The 23,751-nt window shown below is 41.6% G+C and overlaps 1 pseudogene; it reads right to left on the reverse strand.

Moving 5' to 3' along the window:
- Window positions 1-191: 191 nt before the first annotated feature.
- Window positions 192-21,435, reverse strand: LOC125174452 (60S ribosomal protein L18a-like; annotated as a pseudogene).
- Window positions 21,436-23,751: the final 2,316 nt, after the last annotated feature.

The raw sequence follows: 23,751 nt of genomic DNA on the forward strand, positions 1-23,751 counted from the left end.
CCAGGCCTTACAAAGCATGACTACTGAGCAAGGGCTCCAATAGTTGGGACAGGTATGGCCAACCCGACTCACTTGGAACGTCTCAGAAGTAGGCCTCAAGCCCAAGTGGTTTTTTTTTTGTTTGTTTGTTTGTTTTTTAAATTTTAATTAATTTATTTACCCTGAGCGCTCTGGTTTTCCTGTTTATTTGGTCATACTTGGGGACAGGGAGGCTCTGCATCTAGAAGACATTGGCCTCTTGGCGGTGAAGCCTGAGTTGGGCTGAAACGCAGGGCCGGGTGGGGCGGTGGGAACTTGATCTTGGAGTCGTGGAACGGTTTGGCTGCCCATCCGTGGGAGTTGCTCACTGCAGTCTCCTCCACTTCTATGATCTGGATGGAGTGGGCCTGGCGCCCGTGTCTCTGTAGCACTGGGTGACAGCGCCTGCAGTGGTCAGGTCCGGGTACTCCTGGTACCCGTCGTGGGTTCCGCTGGGGGAGTCGTAGCACAGCCAGGTGCCGAAGTTCTTCACCAGCAAGGAGGACTTCTCCAACTCCTGTCCACTGTAGACAATTTCCCCCGAAGACTTCTTTTCTTCTTCAGCTGAGACACGAAGCACCGGAAGCGGGACTTGGCGACAACATGATTACATGGAAAGGTTCTCAGGTGATCAAGGGGCTGAGTGCTGCATTTGGGGGTGGGCGGGCAGCGCTGCCCACCTTGGACTCTTGCAGTGTGCCCGGGGCCTCAGGCCTTCACAGTGCACTCTCGGCTCACAGCCACCCACAAAGCCCAAGTATTTTAAACACGTGCTTGAGGGGCGCCTGGGTGGCACAGTCGGTTAAGCGTCCGACTTCAGCCAGGTCACGATCTCGCGGTCCGGGAGTTCAAGCCCCGCGTCAGGCTCTGGGCTGATGGCTTAGAGCCTGGAGCCTGTTTCCGATTCTGTGTCTCCCTCTCTCTCTGCCCCTCCCCCGTTCATGCTCTGTCTCTCTCTGTCCCAAAAATAAACATTGAAAAAAAAAAAAAAATTAAACACGTGCTTGAAAGTAGAACATCACTTTGATGCAGTCAGATCCAACTATTGGCAGAATCACAGGGGGTACGTTTACAGATGAACGTTCTTAACCCTGGGCAGCCCCCATTTCCTGGACTCTAAGGGCTCAGGACCTACAAACTTCCTTTGGGAGTAGGAGGGGCTATACTCTGTCCCCCTTCTCTCCATCCTCTGCCGTGTCAGGTGCTCCTTTCATCTAGTTCAGCAAGTCGTACAGGATCCAGTGACAACTCTTAGACACAGGCAAGTTTGAAGGACTGGCAGCTAGTATCACCTGCCTATAGGTGTTTTAATGAAAGGGGACGGGGCACCTGGGTGGCTCGGTCGGTTAAGCATCCGACTTCGGCTCAGGTCATGATCTCACGGTCCGTGAGTTCGAGCCCTGCGTCGGGCTCTGTGCTGACCGCTCAGAGCCTGGAGCCTGTTTTGGATTCTGTGTCTCCCTCTCTCTCTGCCCCTCCCTTGTTCATTCTCTGTCTCTCTCTGTCTCAAAAATAAATAAACGTTAAATAAAATAAAATAAAAAAAAGAAAGGGGAGAACTCTGATGTTTGATTAGCAATCCCTCTCCCCATGGAAAAGAATTCTGAATGGTGGGATTTCAGCCGTGATACAGGGCTTAGAGTGAAATGGGATATTGAGAAGTGAGAAATCATTTTTAGGAGGAGGTTCATCGTTAAGGCTAGAATCTGCAGCACTGGATTTGAATCTGGGGCTGTAAATCCCTTTGGCTGTGTGATCATGTACAAGTGATTTAACTTCTGTAATTGCTAGCTTCTTTATCTGTAAAATGGGACCAATAATGAGATCTCTCTCAAAGGGCTGTTGTGTGTAATCAGAGGATGCTACCTAAGTCCTTTAAAACGATTAGACAAAAAGCCTATGTGCACTTCCAGCCCTCAACAGCACAACCACAGCCAAGTGTGTGGCTTGGGGCTAATGACTCAAAGTATTTGTGTGTGTGTGTGTGTGTGTGTGTGTGTGTGTGTGTGTGTGATGAATCCTCAGGATCTTACATTTCAGATTTCATTTTGTCCCTCAAACAAATACAAGAACAAAGCATCTTCCTATTTCTTATTCAAAAGTCATCATGCCACAACCCTTCTCTGGTCCTCTGTAGAAAGTTTTAAAGGCACCAGCAAGGGCTTGGGTGTAGGGCTACGTCGTGAATTGAACGATGACTTAAGCCTAAATGAGATGCTCTTAACTCACAGTTCAATTACTGTGTGACTTGGAACAAGTCACTTCACCTTTTTGAGCTTTGATCCTACCTTAACATGTGAGTTCTTGTGAGAATTGATGAGGTAATACTTAAAACACATGCCAAATATTTGGCACACGATATAGAATCAATGGACGCCATTGTTATTATTACCTACCATTGTATTCACTGAACTCAGCCGATAAGCTGGTACGACCTCTGTGGCAAGGGATCTGGGCTTCCAAACAGCAAGTGAGCTCTGAAAATATAATGGTTCCAGTATTTGTTCTTATACGCCTCTTATGATTCAATCCTTGAAGTATTTTGTTCTGTGGAAAAAGTGAAAAAGAAGAAGGAAGGTGGTTTGGAAAGCTGGCAGTGTGTTGTTTTGCTGAGCTCCACTAGTGGCAAAAGCCAGCATGAGAATTCTTGGAGAAGCAGCCTATCATTAACCGTTAGGGCAACAAATCCTTTCAAACATCTTCATATTATAGAGTGCTTGTTGTTTTAGGCACTCCCTTGCTATCCTTTTCTCTTTCTTAGGTCAGATATACATACATTGAACTACTTTGAAAATTTACCCAAAGAGCACAAGCACTTCTTTGACTGACGAGTCAGGAGCACTGTCACCCAGAGGGAATCCCAGGTTACTGAATTTATCCAGGTCACTTTTCCGAATCCTTTGTTACTTTATGTAGATTTGATACATACAGATGGCACATCTGGGATAAAGTGACAGCTTTCTAAAGACTCCCTTTTAGATAATGGTCCAGGGCCCAGAGAACTAATTATTTAGCCAGAAATCAAAGATGTCATTCTCACTCGTGTACTTTGCAACTCCAGAGGGTTATAGTTGGCAAATTTGTTAGTGAATCTAGATATAATTAAAATTCCTAGAACAAATTCTTGTCTGTGTTTAGGCTTGGAGGCTGATCTTTAATATTTTTGTGCTAATCTGCTTGGGAACAGAACCCCTTGATTCAGTAAACATTTATTGAATCATTGAGTTCATTGCAGAATGTTGAATATAGACATTATATCTCAGCAGGAGCAGGTATGTATTTCAGACGACCAACTCAGGTGTACAAGAATGGAAATAAATTTTCTTTACTAGGGAGAAGTAGCAGATAGATCAAATTTTGAGGTGTTTTTTTTTCTTTTTGTCCCCTCTCGCCCTGAATTTTTTCTCCTGTCATCCAGAAAGGTAGCTTGTTTTGTCTCATTCTTTCCAGGGAGGATTATGACACTTTCCAAAGAAGAAGTCACAGCAAACCTTCCTGGATTTTGTTTCCAAAAGCCTAAGCCAAGGTTAACAAATCCAAATGCTTAGAAGAGTCTGGCAGATAAAGCGATGGGAGGGGTGAGCTGGAAGGGTCTGTGGCGAGCTGCAGGGCATGTGGTTTGGATAAAGAAGGCGGCTGCTGAACTGCCCCAGCTTTTGTTCTGTGGGATCTGAGCCCAGAAAGGCCAGACTTCCAATTTTTTAAAGCGAAAGTGGAAATCCAACTTTTTTAATACTAAGAAGTTCCAGCTCCAGCCTTATTGGAAGAAGAGAATTAGACAAAGAAGAGATAGGTTCTCCCAAGACAAAAGATGGAGTTTCCTGGATTCAGAAAGAAATATAAAATCATGAGTTGCACAGAAATAAAGATCGTTAGCTAGAGCCTCATGGCAGTCCCTCTGTGGGTTGAGGAGAGGGGAGGAGTGGCTTCATGGTTTTCTATGGAGGAGAGATCCTAGGTACTGGGATTTCCACAGAAACCTCCAAACATTTCAGCAAACTGATAGAATGAGTTTTTGGTGATCCCATTTTAAGGAAAGAAAAGAAATGATGGATATAAAAAATTAACTTAAAATGCTTAATATGATTGCATAAGATAATACTATGGCTGTAAGTGTACCTGCTTATAACAGAGTAGTTTAACATAACCTGGTTTTAAGTAATGAGTTCAAATCTTGAATTTCATTTACTTGCTGATCATTTTGAGAAACTTATGTAAACTCTCAATGTTTTCTCATCTTTAAAATGGAAATGGTGCATAATAATTCTAGGCCTACCCCACAGCATTCTGAGAATTAAGGTAAATATTATGTGTATATCTGGTATGTTGAACAAGCAGGGCTCAAGATAATTAGAATATAAAGATACAGTCATCTTTATTTTAATCTCCCATTGTCCTTTTAAAATTTATTTGGCAGGAAAGTCCTTCCTCAGGTGCTGGTTGAAAATGCAGGTTGATTGATGAATGTTCTGCTTCATGTTAGAGATTTAGAAGTTTTTCAGATATTCAAGGTTGCAAATACTATTTCAATTCTGAAAATTGTCTGATCCTATATAAAAGTAAAAGCTCCAGGGGCGCCTGGGTGGCGCAGTCGGTTAAGCGTCCGACTTCAGCCAGGTCACGATCTCGCGGTGCGTGAGTTCGAGTCCCGCGTCGGGCTCTGGGCTGATGGCTTAGAGCCTGGAGCCTGTTTCCGATTCTGTGTCTCCCTCTCTCTCTGCCCCTCCCCCGTTCATGCTCTGTCTCTCTCTGTCCCAAAAATAAATAAACGTTGAAAAAAAAATTTAAAATAAAAGTAAAAGCTCCAAATTTGATTTAAAGTTAGAGTTTCTCTTTTCTGTCATCTGGAAGATGGGAAGGGGAGAGGAAAGCTCTTAGTTGTTTGGCACCTGCTATGAGATGGCACTGTGCCCAGGGGCCAGCAGGAGGCTGAATGTGGATCATCTTTGTATGTACTTCAGGGGCCTCCTCTGAGAATCTCCTACAGGTGCAGGCAATGCACTGTCCTCCAATCAGCTACTTCCTCTCACTGTCCTTGTTTTTTGTTTTTTGGGTTTTTTTGTTTTGTTTTGTTTTGTTTCCTTCTGGCTCCACAGTGCAGACTTTATTGCTTCCCATCCTATTACTTCCCCCAGACAGTCCTCTGAGGTAGGTTATAAAACAGTCCCGTGCTGGCACAAGGCAAGTGTTAAATAGAGATTTGAAGGGGTACATGTATCCCAATGTTCATAACAGCATTATCAACAATAGACAAACTATGTAGAGAAACCAAATGTCCATCAACTGTTGAATGGATAAAGAAGATGTGATGTGTGTGTACATATATAGATAGACAGATGTAAATATATACTACTTGGCCATCAAAAAAAATGAAATCTTGACATTTGCAATGACACAGATGGGGCTAGAATGTATTATGCCAAGTGAAATAAGTCAGAGAAAGGCAAATATCATACGATTTCACTCATATGTGGAATTTAAGAAACAAAACAGATGAACATATGGGAAGGGGATGGAGAGAGGAGAGGGAGACAAACCACATGAGACTCTAATGATAGAGAACAAACTGGGTTTGTTCACAGACTACAAAGGACCAGAGAGCTTTACCAGAAACACCAAATCTACAGGTAGCACAATGGCACTAAATTCATATCATTCAGTAATTACTCTGAATGTAAATGGCTCCAATCAAAAGACATAGGCTATCAGAATGGATTAAAAAACCCACAACTTATCTATATGCTGCCTACAAAAGACTCATAGTAGGCTGAAAGACATCTATAAATGAAAGATAGAGAACCATCTACCATGCTAATGGACACCAAAGAAAGCCGGAATAACCATACTTGTATCAGACAAACTAGATTTTAAGCCAAACACTGTAACGAGATGAAGGAGGGGTCTATCCATCAAGAAGATCTAACAAAATTAAGGGTTCTATCCATCAGGAAGATCTAACAATTTTAAATACTTATGCCCCCAACTTGGAGGAACCCAAATCTATAAATCAATTATAATGAACATAAAGGAACTCATTGATAATAATACAATAATAGTGAGGGGCTTTAACACCCACTTACAGCACTGGAAAGATCACCCAGGCAGAAAATCAACAAGGCAACTTGGCTTTGAATGACACACTGAAACAGATAGAATTAACAGACATATTCAGAACATTTCATCCTAAAGCAGTAGAATACACATTCTTTTGAGTCCACAAGGAACATTCTCCAGCATTGATCACACACTGGGTCAGAAACAAATCATAGATGTATAAGTACAAAAAGTTAAAAAAAGATTGAGATCATACCATGTATAGTTTCAGACCATCATGCTATTAAACTTGAAGTCAACCACAAGAAAAAAATTAGAAAGACCACAAATACATGGAGATTTAAGAACATCCTACAAGGGGCGCCTGGGTGGCTCAGTTGGTTAAGCGTCAGACTTCAGCTCAGGTTGTGATCTCACAGTTTGTGAGTTCGAGCCCCGCGTCGGGCTCTGTGCTGACAGCTCAGAGCCTGGAGCCTACTTCAGATTCTGTGTCTCCCCCTCTCTCTACCCCTCCCCTGCTCATGCTCTGTGTCTCTCTGTCTCTCAATAATAAATAAATGTTAAAATAAATAAATAAATAAATAAATAAATAAATAAATAAATAAATATTAAAAAAGAACATCCTACTAAAGAATGAATGGGTTAACAGGAAATTGAAGAAAAAATAAAAAATACACGGAAGCAAATGAAAATGAAGATACAACAGTCCAAAGCCTTTAGGATACAGCAAAGGAGGTCCTAAAATGGACGTATATTGCAATTCAGGCCTATCTCAAGAAGCAAGAAAGGTCCTAAATATACAACCTAACTTACATCTTAATGAGGTAAAGGGGAAGAGCAAATAAAGCCAAACCCAGCAGAAGAAGGGAATTAATAAAAACTGAAGCAGAAATAAATGATATAGAAACAAACAAGCAAACAATAAACCCAGTAGAACAGATCAACAAAACTAGAAGCTGGTTCTTTGAAATAATTAACAAAATTGATAAACCCCTAGCCAGACTTTTCCAAAAGAAGAGAGAAAGGATCCAAATAGATAAAAACCACAAATGAAAGAGGAGAGATCACAATCAACATCATAGAAATACAAACAATTATAAGAGAATACTATGAAAAATTATATGCCAACACACTGGGCAATTTGGAAGAAATGGACAAATTCCTAGAAACTCATAAACTACCAAAACTGAAATAGGAAGAAATAGAAAATTTGAACAGACCCTTAACCAGCAAAGAAATTGAATCAGTGATCAAAAATGTTTCAACAAACAAAACTCCAGGGCCAGCTGGCTTCCCAGGAGAATTCTACCAAACATTTAAAGAAGAGTTAATACCTATTCTTCTCAAACTATTCAAAAAAATAGAAATGGAAGGAAAACTTCCAAACTCATTCTCTGAGGCCAGTATTACCTTGATTCCAAAACCAGACAAAGACCCCACTAAAAAGGAGAACTATAGACTAATTTCCTTGATGGACATGGATGCAAAAATTCTCAAAAAGATACTAGCCAACCGATCCAACAATACATTAAAAGAATTATTCACCACAATTAAGTGGGATTTATATCTGGGATGCAGGACTGATTCAATGTCTGCAAATCAATCAATGTGATATATCACATTAACAAAAGAAAGAACAAGAACCACATGATCCCCCTCAACAGATGCAGAGAAAGCATTTGACAAAATACCGCATCCTTTCTTGATAAAAACCCTCAAGAAAGTAGGGATAGAAGGATCATACCTCAAGATCATAAAAGCCATATACAAAAGAACCACTGCTAATATCATCCTCAATGGGGAAAAACTGAGAGCTTTCCCTCTAAGGTCAGGAATGTGACAAGGATGTCCACTCTCACCACTGTTATTCAATATAGGGTTGGAAGTCCTAGCTATAGCAATCAGAAAACACAAAGAAATAAAGGCATCCAAATCAGCAAGGCACAAGTTTGTTCTCTATCCTTAATTGTCTCTTATGGTTTGCGTCCCTCTCTCTTTTTTTCCCCTTCCCATGTATTCATCTGTTTTGTTTCCTAAATTCCACATATGAGTGAAATCATATGGTATTTATCTTACTCTGACAGCTATCAGTTGCTTTAATAAACTTTGGTTTCCTTACCAAAATGTGAGGCTAATACTCTCCCTTCTATTTTAAATGACAACCTAGCTGGATATACTATTCTTGGCTGCATATTTTTCTCATTCAGCATGTTGAGTATATCTCACCACTCCTCTGGCCTGCCCAGTTTCTGTGGACAGATCTGCTGTGAACCTGATCTGTCTTCCATTGTAGGTTAAGGACTTTTTTTTTTTCCTTTGCTGCTTTCAGGATTCTTTCCTTGTGTTGTATTTTGTAAATTTTACTATGATATGTCTTGGTGATGGTCAGCTTTTGTTGAATTTAATGGGAGTTCTCTGTGCTTCTTGGATTTTGATGTCTGTTTCCTTCTCCAGATTGGGGAAGTCTTCAGCATTAATTTGTTCACATAAACTTTCTGCCCCTTTTTGTCTATCTTCATCTTCTGGGACTCCTGTGATAAGAATATTATTACTCTTTAAGGAATCACTTAATTCCCTAAGTCTGCCTTTTTGATCCCTGACCTTTGTTTCCTTCTTCTTTTCAGCTCCATTATTTTCCATAATTTTATCTTCTATATCACTAATTCACTCCTCTGTCTTGTCCATCCTGAGTTTGTTGGCCTCCATTTGGTTTTGTACCTAAGTCATAGTATTTTTTTGTTTCAGCCTGTCTAGATTTTAGCTCTGTTATCTCTGTAGAAAGTGATTCTTTGGTGTCTTCTATGCTTTTGTTAAGCCCAGCTAGTATTCTTATAATTGTTGTTTTAAATTCTAGTTCGGACATCTTACTTATATCTGCATTTACTAAATCGCTGGCTATCATTTCTTCCTATTCTTTCTTTTGAGACGAATTCCTCTGTCTTGTCATTTGGAGGAAGAAACAACAGCAATAATAATAATAGAATGAAATAAAAATGTAAAACATTTAAAAAATCAAATAAGGGAAGCGAGATCCTGGATGTGCTTTTGCCTGCTTGTTAAAGTACCTTGTTATTAGAGAAAAGAGAAAAGAAGAAAGGAAAAAAAAATTAAGGAACTAAAAATTAAAGAATAATAAAGTGAAATAATAATTTTTTTTCTCTTTTTGCATCCAAGAAAAAAAAGCAAACAACAACAAAGAAGCAACAACAACAAAAACGAACAAACAAGCAAAAACCCAAATGAAGCTAGATCCAGTTTCTCCTAGAGCTGAAACTTTGCAGCATTCTATGGTCAGTAGACTAAGCTCGTGGAAGGGATTTGTGCTGGTCTTCTGGAGGAGGACCCTGCTGCTCTGATTCTCAGGCTGACTTGCCCTCAGTGGAAATGTGCCCGGAGGGCACAGGGGGGTGGGGTTTGGTGTAATGGCTCTGTTCTAGACTTGGTGGCTCTCTTCTCTGGGGTGGATCAGTCTTGGTAGGCTAATGGTGAAAATGGCTTCATCCAGCTCTCTAGCCTCCAGAGTGGGGAGTTCGCGCCCTCACAGATGCAAGATCAGTTGTTCCCCCCATGTCCCCTGCTTCCATCAGCTCCCTACCTTCCCTCTGTCTGCGTCTGAGCTATCTGCCTACCAGGAGGCACCTCTGTCCAGAGTTGTATTTCAGGCATGGCTGTGTTTCAAAACCCCAAACTTCAGAGACCCCGGGGGGTCAGACCTGCAGCGATCCTCTGATGGAGGGTCTTGCTGCTCTGTAGCCGGCACCGGCCTGTCTCAGGAAACAGTCGTGCCACCACCCAGTGGCAGCAGTGCAGAATTCATAGCAAATCACAACACCTAGCCAGCACCAGATTTGCTGCCCTCAGTGAGCATCTTTGTTCCTATACAGGGGAACGTGGTGGCTTAATGGTTCCTGCCAGGTCTTTTGCCCAGAGAAAGGCCGTATAACCTCTACCAAATGCACTCCAAGTGGAGGAACTACTTGTCCCCGTGTCACTGAGGGGATCCCCAGACAACGCTGCCTGCTCCCGGGCTCTTCCCTGCTTCTTTGCCAGAGCACCACCAGGGACTGACCGCTGAAACTTCAGACTCTGTGCTCCACTGTTTATAAAAAACTGGAGGTATTGAAACTGTCTCCTTTTATTCCCTGTCAATGGTTTTGGGGAACAGTTTTCTTATGCAGTCCTCCATGGATGTTTTCACTCTTTGTCTCTAGCTGCTTTTCAAGGGAAGTTCTCTCTTGCGCAAAACTGATGAACTGCTCTCTCTCTCCCACTCTTTCTCCTCTCTGTGAAAATAGCCCCTTCCCCTCTGCAACACCACGGCTCTTCTCTCCCCCAGTTCACCTCTCTGTACCGCGTACCTGCCACGTTCTCCCTCTCAAATGATGCAGATCGTTCTCCTCAGGCCAACTTCCTAGGTGTTCAAATGGTTTGATGTTGATCTAACTGTGTTCAAGGGATGAGACAAGCCCAGGGTCCCCTTACGACTCTGCCATCTTGACTCCTCCTCTCAAATAATTTCTGAGAGCAAAATTGCAGGTGTGATGTGTATCCAAATAGGAGGAATTTGGAGCTTTTAGAGCTTAACATGAAAGGCTTTGATTTGAAAGGCCAGGAGTGAATCAGTGAGCTAGAACTGAGCTCTGAAAGATAAGAGTTAAGTACATAAGGTTGTAAGAGAGGAGCACCCAGGTGGCAGGAGCAGCATATGCAAAGTCCTGTAGTAGGAAGAAGGATGGGCTGTAAAGAAAGCCTGAGTGGTTAGAGTTGAACACCCCAGAGGGAGACAGCGTGCGGAATAAGATGGGAAAGTAGGAACCTGGTCACGTAGATTCTTGCAGTTCATGCTAGAGTTTGATCTTTATCCTAAAGGCAAGGTGTTCTGATAGCACTATTTTAAGCAGGAGAGGAATCATTTTGAAGATACAGCCCTAAGTACACTGTGGAGAACAGATTGGAAGTAAGAGAAGTGAGAGGAGGTGGAAGGATTAGGAGGTGATCAGTCAACCAGATGAGAGAGTAGTTGCTTGAGCCAGGTGGTTTCAGCAAGGAAGAGGTGGGCAGATTCAAGAGTTATGTAGGGGGTGAAATCAACAGAAGTTTGTACTTGACTGGATATGGGGGGGATGAAGAATGGGGGTGGAATCAGGCAGACTCTGTGTTGCTGACTTGGAAACTGGATGGTTTGCCATCATCGAAAAAGGAAAACTAGAAACGGGTTTTTGTTTTGTTTTGTTTTTATTTTTTTAAGGATTGGGTTGAGAGTGGCAGGGAAGACCATGAATTTTGAGTTAAGGCACCTTGGAGACCTCGAAGATTTTTGGTAATGAAGTTTTAGCTTTAACTTTTCAACTCCGTTCCTGCTGACACCTACCTCTGATTTTCCCACTCGTGGTTCAGTTCTTATCGTATGGGTTAACTTGGTTTTCCCAGACTGACAATCAAGTGTTGCTGTCTAGCACCATTTGCTGGATATGCCCTTGAGCCCCTCAGATTTGACCTCTCCCTCCTGCAGAAGCCAGAGCTAGCCCAGCCGCCCAGAATAGGCTTCAGTGGGCTCAGGTGCTTTAGGCTTGTGACTTCGATTTAGATCACAATGCACGACCCCTCCTGACAATGATTAGGGCTGTCTAGTTGCTCTCTCCTGGCTTCCACTCTTGCTAATTGAGCTTCACCACCACTGGCTTGTCACAGCTCCAAACCCTGCTCTCATCTCACTACCGCCCCTCCTCCACATCCTTACCCATAATTCACAGCATGTCTTAGGGCAGGCTCCACGCTACTATGACTTGCAGAAATTAGCAATTTCTTCCTTCCTTCCCGTGGCTCTTCCTTCTGTCCTTCCTCAGAAACCTCTCATTACTTAAGTGAAGTCGCTAAACTGTCAATCATCCACCAGATGGCACCAAAACATTATATTCCGAGTATTAAGCTCTCCACACCTTCAGCGAAAGAGCCCAAACCATCTAAGAGGCTGAGATGTTAAAGCACAGCTCCAGGTGCAAGTTCAAGAGCATTTAAAATTCTCCAACTTCTCAGAATATTTGGTGTTGGTTTTTATCAGGAGAGGGAGGAGAGAGAGAACAAAAGTTTCTTGGAAAAAGATCACTTTTTGTTAGTTTTTCCTCTTTATATGCTGGCCAAAAGGCTATGGTGGACATTACAAAATGACGAGCATGAATATTCCCGGGGACCCAGTCAGTTTCACTCAGTGTTTGCTTGCTTCACTATCCTTTCCTCAGTGCTAAATATCTGCTTATTACAGAACCGCTGGTCTCAAAGAATAGAATACAACAACTCCCTCATCAAAATAATCATTGAGATAGGTGGAAACAAATCTATGGATCCAGCATCGTGGCTAAACCGAAGGGCAAAACTAACCATTTTCTCCCATTTGAAAAGGTAGTTATCATTTTTACTCAATTCCAAAATTTAATAATGTCATCGATGTAGCAAAAGTAGCCTGGGTGGCCATTTAAATTATTAAGGCAATAAAACGAAAATTTATCACCTTGATATTATGTCCTAAGTGCAGAATAGTTTTTTCTTAAAGCAACATGATGAACCATTATATTGCTGATGGTACATGCAGTTTAAGAAACTTTGAGGATTTCTTCCCCGTAGGCATTATTTTAATGGCTTAAAAAATACCACACACCTTATTAATTAACACTTCTTCCTGGGCAATCAAGTGTTCATTTGGCAAAATTCTATCAAAGTTTCATGTGAGGAAGTACCTATAAGGAGTTATTCTTTCAGATTTGGAGATGTGAGTACTAAATGATGAATGACTTTGCCAGGGTGGCTGGAAATGGATAAAGGGGCAGTAGATATTAACTTTTACTATTTTTATTCTTCTTTGGAAGGGGAAGAAATGAATAAATGCACAACATGAAGTGAATTTAAAAAAGGAAATCATGGGGCGCCTGGGTGGCGCAGTCGGTTAAGCGTCCGACTTCAGCCAGGTCACGATCTCGCGGTGCGTGAGTTCGAGTCCCGCGTCGGGCTCTGGGCTGATGGCTCAGAGCCTGGAGCCTGTTTCCGATTCTGTGTCTCCCTCTCTCTCTGCCCCTCCCCTGTTCATGCTCTGTCTCTCTCTGTCCCCAAAAAAATAAATAAACGTTGAAAAAAAAAATTAAAAAAGGAAATAATGTTAAGAAGTAATTTAATGCTGTTAGTTTTACATATGCACTTTTATAATATATTTTATATATGCTCTTTTGTAAAAAATTGCCAGCAATTGTAATAGGCACATTCATATGCATAGGATACATAAATATAGCATGCTTTACAAAGGTGTGTGTGCACGAGCGTGGGTGCTGTGTTTTTCCACTGCACAGAAAAGAATGTGTCTCACTCTACGGCTTGGATGAATGTTTCACTGCTTCCCTACCCTGGGGTGTCATTTGAATGTCCACCGTTCCCAAAGTGCTTTGGGATCACTTAGGCTAAAAGAGGCTATTTATTGTGAAGCTATCTTATTTTATTCCCAAGGGAATTTCATCATTTTTGTATTTGTGAAAAATGTCAATGTGTCTTTCTCACAATGCAATTATCTGAAAGAAGCAAACCAACACAGAGTGGACCCCTTGTCTTCAAAGTCATTTTATTAAGAGTAAATTAGACTGGAAAAATGATAGTCTAAAATGCATTTTCAATAGATTGCTGTCTAAAATGCATTTTCAATAGATTGCTGTCAGGCTTGCTACCTGTCAAACAGAGAGGCCTGAAACTTCATAGTGACATATGGATTAGCCCAGTCTTCCCTGCAGCGTGAAAACAAAAGACAATTGGTGATGCATGGGGCAAACTCATCTTAAAACAGAGATATCAACAAAGGAATATGACAGCATGAAAAGACAGAGTGCAGTCTGCTGTCCACATTTGCAAAGAGATTCTGTCTGAATCCATAACTTCAATACACTATGAGACAGAAAAAGAGAAAATACACATTAAATGTAATTGTTCGTTGGGTACTTCATTTTAGTGAATGCTGAATTTCATCCTCTAAAGTGAAGAACGGGTGGAAACAATGGATAAAATAGCTACCGTTATAAAAAGTCATTAAAAAGAATCATATGGAATTAGAATTATTTGATTTTTAAAAATCACCCAGCGTAGAGACTTTAAATAAAAGTTCAAATTTCTCATCTACTAATCAACTGAAAAAGTAAAGGCTGAAGTCACAAAAGAATCTCAAGAGCAAAAACTCTTTTCCCGGTTAGAGCTTTTAACTAGACTGGTGAGGTCACTTAGTTCAGAGCTGGGTTGGAAAATAAGGGCATATCAAAGTTAAGGAAAGTCATACAGATCTGCTTAGGTTTGGGAAAATACAGTATAGATTTTTTTTTTTTTAGCATCCCATGTGAACAATTACATAGAACACTTGTCTGACCAGTAACTTTCAATTAAATAGAAATGAAAGTTTCTCTCCTAGCCATTTTAATCCATATATCCTAAGGGACTCCACAAACAAGTGTAATAACATGATGCAAAAGTTAGTGAAGGAAAATGGTGCATTGAATTATAAAAGCTGCTGGGTTTCTAAGCTTGAGATCAGGTGCTAAAAAAAAACAACAAAGTAAGATAGTTTCAGAGTTACACGTTGCCCACCAGAGAACCATGCAGAACTCACTAGGAAAGGTTCAGGAAAGGGCGCCTTTGGGGTATCCTGAAGGAGTTTGTCTATAGGACAGGGGTGAGTGATGACTGCTGTTTTGTCAAGCTGTCATCTGTGTGATGGCCTCTTCCTCTGGTGATAGGGCTTTCTCTGCAAACAGGAAGAGGCCAGTCCCTACATGGTGTCTGAAATTCCTGTGAATAGTCACATCTTAGAGCCCTCCCAGAAACATGTCTTAAGTGTTCCTGGATATATTATGTAAGCAGGGAAAGAGGCATATTTTTTTTTAATTGTTCGTCTTTTAAAATCTATTTTATTGCCAAATTGGCTAACATACAGTGTGTAAAGGGTGCTTTTGGTTTTGGGGTAGATTCCCGTGGTTCATCGCTTACATACAACACCCCAGTGCTCATCCCAACAAATGCCCTCCTCAATGCCCATACCCATTTCCCCCCTCCCCCACCCATCCCCCCATCCACCCTCAGTTCGTTCTCTGTATTTAAGAGTCTTTTATGGTTTTCTTCCCTCCATGTTTGTAACTGTTTTTTTCCCCTTCCCTTCCCCAATGGTCTTCTGTTTCTCAAGATCCACATATGAGTGAAAACATATGATATCTGTCCTTTTCTGACTGACTTATTTTACTCAGCATAATGCCTTCCAGTTCCATCCACGTTGCTGCAATGTGGGTGGAATGAATCATGCAATGAAATGGCAGGATTTCATCTTTCTCGTTGCCAAGTAGTATTCCATTGTATATATAAACCACATCTTTATCCATTCATCAATTGATGGACATTTAGTCTCTTTCCATGATTTGGCTATTGTTGAAAGTGCTGCTATAAACATTGGGTTGACAAGCTCCTATGCATCAGCACTCCTGTATCTCTTGGGTGAATTCCTAGTAGTGCTATTGCTGGAATAGCACTATTTGAGGAACCATCACACTGTTTTCCAGAGCGGCTGCACCAGTTTGCATTCCCACCAACAGTGCAAGAGGGTTCCCATTTCTCCACATCCTCGCCAGTATCTGTAGTTTCCAGATTTGTTCATTTTAGCCACTCTGACTGGTGTGAGGTAGTATCTCAGTGTGGTTTTGATTTGTATTTCCCTGATGAGGAGTGACGTTGAGCATCTTTTCATGTGTTGGTTGGCCATCTGGATGTCTTTTTTGGAAAAGTGTCTATTCATGTCTTCTGCCCATTTCTTCACTGGATTATTGTTTTCTGGGTGTTGAGCTTGGCAAATTCTATGTAGATTTTGGATACTAACCCTTTATCCAATATGTCATTTGCAAATATTTTTTTCCCATTCTGTCAGTTGCCTTTCAGTTTTGTTGATTGTTTTTATCTTGATGAGGTCCCAATAGTTCATATTTCCTTTTAATTCCCTTAAAAGACATATTTTCTAATTAATATATCAGGGTACTTTAGCATATCCAGGCCTTTCCTAGCAAAGTGCAGGGTCCCAAAGGTTTGGAGAATGGGGCAAATGAGTTTTGGGTATCGTCCTTGGCCGAGTCAGAGGACACACATAAAAGGCACTAAATCAGAAGTCATGAGGTTTGGGAGGGAGCTGAGGATATGAGAAGTTGGTATGGAAGTAGTAGAAAATTAGGGGTATCAGTGAAAACATTTCTGAAATTCATAATTTTGCCTTCATAGAGTTCTTCCCAGGTAGTTTAGCTTATTGATATTTGCTTTAGTACAACGTGGAGTTAAATGTGTAGATACATTACATATGAGTAAAATCAACATGTTTGTTATACATTTTACATCGTTATTTACACTTGTGTTTTCATTTAGCATCTCTTTGTTTTCTCTATCGATTGTATCTCTTGTCAATAAATGCCTCTCTCTTTTTTCACAAGCCCATAGGAATCAGCTTTGATTTCTCATTTTTGGAGCATAAACTCACACCCTTGAAACCACAGTGTGTGCTCTTCTTATATAATTGCTGTTGATTTTGTTGCTATTAGATTTGCTTTTCTTGTTGTTGTACCAGTGTGGTTACACTATTATCTCAGTATTAACACACTGTGTCCGATAAGATTGTATTCAACTGCATAAAACAAATCTCAGTCAATTATCCAAATAAGGGTTTCTTTTTCTTTCACAGAAAATCGACCAGGGTTCAGCCATCCAGGACCGTTACAGTGGCTCCTGGTGACATCAGAGTCTAGATGCTTTCTCTCTTTCTGCTCCTCCATTTTTGACCTATGACTTTTATCCACATGGTCACTTCATGAACCCCACATGCTTGATCTCTAACCTTCCTTGAGCACTGCAGGTGGAAGAAGAAGAAATCCACAAGAAATAAGAGTGGTGTCCTGCCTTATCAGGAAAGCAAAACTTTCCCGGATAGCCCCAGTCACCTTATGCTTGTACCTTGTTAGCCAGAACCATGCATGATGACCACCCCTACCTCAAGAATGCTTGGAAATAGAGTATTTAAGCTGGTCACAAAACCAAGGTTCTATTTTTTAGAGGATGGAGAGGCTAGATAGATATTGGTAGGTAATTGGCAGACTCTTTCCACTGATGTTCCACAGAGTATGTGTAGAGTGGAAAAAGATAATGCATATTTTTTAAGTTTATTTATTTTTGAGAGACACAGCATGCACAACTTGGGGAGGGGCAGACAAAGAGGGAGAAAGAGGATTCCAAGTAGGCTCTATGCTGTCAGTGCAGAGCCTGACAAGGGGCTTGAACTCAATAACCATGAGATCGTGACCTGAGCTGAAATCGGACACTCAACTGACTGAGCCACCCAGGTGCTGTAAGGATAATGCATTTTTAAAAATATCCAATATGTAATTGCTTAGGGTGTAGGGAAAATATATTGAAGGGAAATGTCGACCAATGGAAGCATGGTTGGAAATTCTACTTGAGGACATAAGGCGGTTGGTGCTCGGCTCAAGTATGCCAAGAAAGCTATTTTTTATTTTATTTTATTTTATTTTATTTTATTTTATTTTTTAAAAACATTTTTATTTATTTTTGAGGGAGGGGAGAGGGAGAGTAAGAGGGGGAGGCAGAGAGAGAGGGAGGCAGAGAATCTGAAGTGGGCTCTGCGCTGACAGCAGAGAGCCCAATGTAGGGCTTGAACCCATGAACCATGAGATCATGAACTGAGGCAAAGTTGGATGCTTAACCCACTGAGCCACTCAGGCACCCCGCTATTTTTTATTTTAAAAGGATTTGAGGTTGACTTGTGTGGAATGAAGGAAGAGGAGCAGGAAAGAAAACTAAAGGAATAAAAAAGATAGCAATATTTTTCCTTCATAATGTTTGAAAATCAGAGATGGGTAGATGAATTTTCCTTTTACACTGCATATAGTGTAACGATGTAGACCAAAGGCAGGTTAGGGCCACCAATTCTGGCTTCTTGACTTTTTGCTCCCTGGGTGACTTGGCCAAGTTACTTTGCTTCCAACCCCATGTCTGTGAAAGTGAGGCAATGACTATTCCTATCCCCTTGGTTGGCAAGATTAAACGTTACAATGCCCAATACGTAATAATCTATCAGAGTATGTTAAATATCACAATCATTAATTTTATGACTACAGGATGGGAATTATTTCATTGATTCTGGCCTAATCTTCATACAGCTGTTCTGTGTAATCTTGGGCCAGTGATGTATCCCTGGGCCCAAATTTTTTCGTTAGTAAAATGAATGTAGTAATACCAACCTCATGGGCTGGCTGTACCAAGCAAATAACAGAATTATGTAAAAATCCTTTAAATAGGGAAGTGTTATATCCAAGTGGGAGATATTATTAGTGTTACCATATTGTCTGTACTTCCCGCCCGCCCTCTTTTCTATTTGTTACTTCTTTTCTTTCCTACTCTCTACTTCCTCTCTCGGATGAAATTGGCATGGGGGAGGGGAGTAGATAATATTTGGGATCCTTCTAAAAATTAGAGTTGACAAGTATAGATGGTATTCCTTCAGTCTGTAGCTACTAGTGCTCAAATATTTATCTATAAAAAACTGAGCCATGGTCTAAAATATTCCTTGTGATTTTTAGCTCAAATGGAAAAATTGTGTTTTCAAGCTATGTGTGCCAGAGACCAACATATTCTGACATGCTACAAGTGCTCATTGCTTCCTTTCAGCTTTGAAAATTATTAAAATTATCTGCCTTTATAATAAACAATTCCCATTAAAAATAATCTCAGCTTGGAGAGTCCCCAGAGGAGAATAGGACAGATTATCTGCCTCTGGTGGTGAGAGTTGTCAAGGTCTTCATTACCACCTGCCTCCAGCCCTGGGGCAATTCCATATGCAGTTGGCCTTAAAGGCACCACAGTTCTTACATAGACCGTCAGCTTTAGTCACTTTAAGTGGTCTCTGGTAAGTAGTAAAGAAATGGTTTCAGTAGGATACTCTTAATTTTTAGAGCCTAGGTAGATTCCAACACGTTCCTTTTATGCCACCTACATAATTTTCTATTTGTGCAATATATTGAATTTCTATTCCAATTTTCCATAATTTTACTTAAGGGACACTTAGCACTTGATAACAGCTTTTTCCAAATTGATGCATCAGAACTTTTGCTTTTTCGCCATTAATACTGAACCTTTGAAATGAGACTGAATAATAGCTGACATTTTTCCTTTTTATGTATTAGAAAGAAGAGCTCTTTCTATCTGGCTTCAGCTCTCCTTTAGTTTATCCTTCTTTTCTGCTCTTCCTTCTTACCCTTTTTACAGAGGAGATCAATGTTGTTGTCCAAGATACCATCCAACGCTTAGGCAAATCAGGTGGGTGCCATTGTCTTCACATGGTCCCTATGGTTTAGATCTAGTTCTCAAGGACACAGGACTAGGGAACTCAATAGATTGCCTGAAGAGGAAGTGGTTTACAATCAGGAAAACCACCACAAATTTATTTATAAATAAGAAGACCTATATACTAATTTAGAATAGAAAATATTTCTTGTAATGACCAGAATATTTATGACTAACCATCCCTGGTACTAACAGATCCACCCTTAACTTGTGTGGGGCGAGAGTACAAAACAAGGCCCACATTCCATCTAAGTGTTTATAAATAATTAATTAACATGTTATTGATTACAATATGTTCTGTTTTCCTACCTTGACAAATATGCCTTCATTATGATCTAGAGTGCCAGGTTAGGCCTCCTAGACCTTCACTTTCCTTGTGGGGAGGAATTAGCCTCACAGCTCCCAGCCTCCATCCTATGCTCTTCTGCTCTGACTCACCTCTTTTCATTCCTGATTCTTGCCCTGACTTGTTAAGGGTCTCACGTCTATGTTGGGAACACCTCTGCCAACACAAATACAAGTTTAATCCATCCCGCCAACAAACGGCCACCCATTGGCCATTCCTCTGCCTTTCCTTAGGGCATGAGACCCAAGTGAGAATGAGTACAGACTCTTGAGGCGCACCTGGAGCCATTTGGGCAGGTGACTCTAAGGTCTTGGGCACTTAGAACATGATGCTGCAGACAGCCCTGTTGCCCAGAATAGATTTCAGTCGACTCAGGTGCTTTAGGCTTATGACCTGTCCTCAGACCACAGATGCGTGACTCCTCCTGACGCTGATTAGGGTATTCAGCTGCTCTTTCTTGTTTCATCTTTTGCTAGCGTGGCTTCATCACCACGTACTTTCTCCCTACCCAGTCCTGATTGCTGCCTTCCCTTCGCTTCTTACCATTATTCCCAGCCTCCCACACCCTCCCTGCCCTTCACTCTGTCTAGATGTCTTTGCATGCACTTTCACATTTTTGTTTCTAGAAACGCCAAAGGTGATTAAATTTAATCAAACAAATTATAAGTCTGTAATCTTGAAATTTTTCTGAGTCACCCTGCTTGGATTTGGGGTGAACTTCTTAACTCCCTAGAAAATTCTTGTTCTTAGGAATTTAGGGTTTATATACCTATTATTAATCTCACTTTTGTGGTGAGCTTCCTTAACCATTACTAGAAATCATTAAGAGAGGGGCACCTGGGTGTCTCAGTCATTTGAGCATCCAACTTTGGCTCATGATTTCATGGTTTGTGAGTTTGAGCCCCACATCGGGCTCTGTGCTGACAGCTTGGAGCCTGGAGCCTGCTTCGGATTCTGTGTCTCCCCCTCTCTCTGCCCCTGCCCAGCTCTCTGTCTCTGTCTCTCTCAAAAATAAATAAACGTTGAAAAAACACACAACCTCTTTAAAAAAAAAGAAATCATTAAGAGATATTTCACTGGTTACCAAGGTACTTTTAATATAATCACCCCCCACCATGTTCTTAAAAAAGACAATATAAATTCTTCCTCATTATTGTTAAATAAAGACCTCAAGATCAGCACAAGATCCAATAGTTCTCAAACTCTAGCAAGCATCAGAGTCATCTGGAAGGCTCGTGAAAACCCAGATTGATGGCTGTGTGTGTGTGTGTGTGTGTGTGTGTGTGTGTGTGTGAGAGAGAGAGAGAGAGAGGGAGAGAGAGAGAGAGAGAGACGGAGACAGAGACAGAGAGACAGAGAAAGAGAATTTGCACGACTAACAAGTTCCCAGGTGAAGCTAATGCTGCAGGTCCAGGGGACACACTTTGAGAACCACAGCTCTCCATGTACACAGTTTGCTTCTTCTCCTCTAGTTCATTCTTCAGTATGGCACTGTCCACTGGCGTTACTCTGACCAGAGTCACCAATGCTCCCCTGTGGCTAAATCCAATGGCTAAATCGAAAGAACACTTTTCATTGTCCCTTAGATTCTTAGGAAGTTTCCGATACATTTGATGTGACCACTCCTATATTCCCTCTTCTTTGAGTTTTATTTCACACAACTTTCTGGTTCTTCTACTTCCCTGGATGCCATGCTTGTCCTGCTGCCACTCTCCACCTAGAAGCTTCTACCCACCTGTCTTTCTAGACTAGGTTCCAGTGTCACTTCCTCAAAGAAGCAGTTCCTTTTCTTGTCCCAGAAACATGGAGTACCTTCCCCCACCCTTCCCATTCTACTTTACTTGTGCTTATATCATTCTCTCTCTAACACCTCTGATGGGATATATTTATTAATCTCCTTGCTCAGGGAGAATTTTGACCAGGTTTTGTTTGGTCCTCCTAAGTACTGCCAGAGAATAGGGGTGAAGACTTTTTATAATCCATTATCACTCCACAAGGTACCAGTGCCCACTCTCGTTCTTTGGGACGTAGCAAAGGTGTGTCTATGGGAGGCAAATAAGACGGGTGAAAGCAAAGTCTCTGGATCGGGACAGAAGTCAACTGCTGGGTATCCGCTGGACAAAGTGCTAGTTGCCCGTGAAGGGAAACCCTTCACAGATTCCGGCGCCCGTGGCAGGAAGTGCTGGTGTTATCTTGCGAGCATGCAAGTGTTTTGCAGGCTCGGTGGTCTGGAGATGAAAAGTCAGACCCCGTTCTTCTCTTGGATGCCTGAACAATGCCATGGTTGTCCTTTGCAGAAAATAGTTTTCGGTTTACATGACTTTCATGGAGTTGGCACTCTCTTCCCTTTCTAATTAAACTCTCTGCCCTCATCCTTTCCCCTTTCATCTCTTCTCCCTGCTTCAGAAAAGGAGAATCTGTCTCTTTATCTTCAGAAAAGGAGCAAATGTTTTATCCATTATAGGAGTTCACTGTGTCCTCTAGGCTTAAATCTTTGGAAGCGGAGTCAGGAAGAAGAAAGACTTTTTTTCTTCTTTGCTTTTTTTTCACCCAATTATGTTGCTTCCCTGAGTCATATGCCGGTGCCTCTCTGTAGGATGATGTGAGGGTGAGAAGTACTGTGTCTGCAAGAGGGAAATATGTTGGTTATTAGGCCGGAACATAGCCTATGATTCAATTCATCGCACTGCTAGACGACTCGACTACAACCACTCTGTGGCCAGGAACTCAGAGCAATGCACCCTCACGGCCACCTTGCCTGTCACAGCTGTCAGGCTATTCTTGTTTACTAGGTAATCAGGAGACATCATCATCTTATACAAAATGATAGCCTATGGCCACATCTTCAGAATTTCAAAGAGCACACAGTTAACCCCTAACATTAACACCTCTTGAGGCCTTTAGGTCTAAGGGTCTGAAAAGAGCCCCTTGAATAATCATCCCTCCCTCCTCCAAAGCGCTGTTTCTCCATATAATCCAGGGTCAGTAGCAGCAGTAGGAAAGCCAGCAGCAGTCACATATGTGTAAGTCAAGCTTCTCTCCATCTGCTTCCTCCTTAGGGAAAATCTAACGCTAAAATGACTTTCTAAGGGGAGGAAGCACAGCTGCTGTCACCACCATCTCTACAGAGTCGCGGGATAAAAAAACCTGCTTCCTCTCCCCCGAAGCCCCGGTTTCTTTTGGACACGTTTTGAATGGCAGCGGTGATTCACTTTGCTGCTTGCTGGGAGGCTGGCTTCAGCAGCACCTCCCTCGCGGCTCTGGCCTCCACCCATTTGTCTCCTGGCCCCGGGAGCCAGGAAGACAGGACTATTTCTATCTTAGGCATCTGTGTTTCTGATCAGCTGGCGTTTTAGGCCAATTTAAGTGTGAGGAGGAACTGGAACTACTTCACATTTCTCTGAAGTCGTGCTTTCATCTGGGTGAAGGGCAGAGAAGTGTATGCCGAGAGCGAGATGCCGGAGTCACGGTGCAGGGAATTGGGGGGAGATGCCATTGCTGCCTTTGAGAATCCTGCTGGAGTTCAGGCTGTAGGCTCTGGCGGATAACTTTGGACAAATCCGGCAGTCGTCATGTTTCTCATCTGAAAATGGAACGGTGTCTACATAAAATCATTTCTGCTTTCTCCGACCCTGAAAATAAGATTGCCAGCCTGGGCAAGTGATCTCAGGCTTTTACTTTCGTTAACCCATCCCTGTGGCATTTCTGATTTTCCAGAGGGGCTCTAATTTTTAATACTAAAATATTATGAAAACAGCCCTTAGCTTCTTTTATGTTTTTCGTGTAATGTCACTCTTCTCAAGAAGGAATATTTAATCTAACGTAGTGGGTTTGAGGGTAGGGCCTGGGCGTGTGTATTACCACAGGTGATTCTATTGTACAGCAAAGACTGAGAACCACTGATTGAAAATCTGTAAGATTGCCTC

Source organism: Prionailurus viverrinus, chromosome C2, assembly GCF_022837055.1.
Source record: "Prionailurus viverrinus isolate Anna chromosome C2, UM_Priviv_1.0, whole genome shotgun sequence".
Classification (NCBI taxonomy): Eukaryota; Metazoa; Chordata; class Mammalia; order Carnivora; family Felidae; genus Prionailurus; species Prionailurus viverrinus.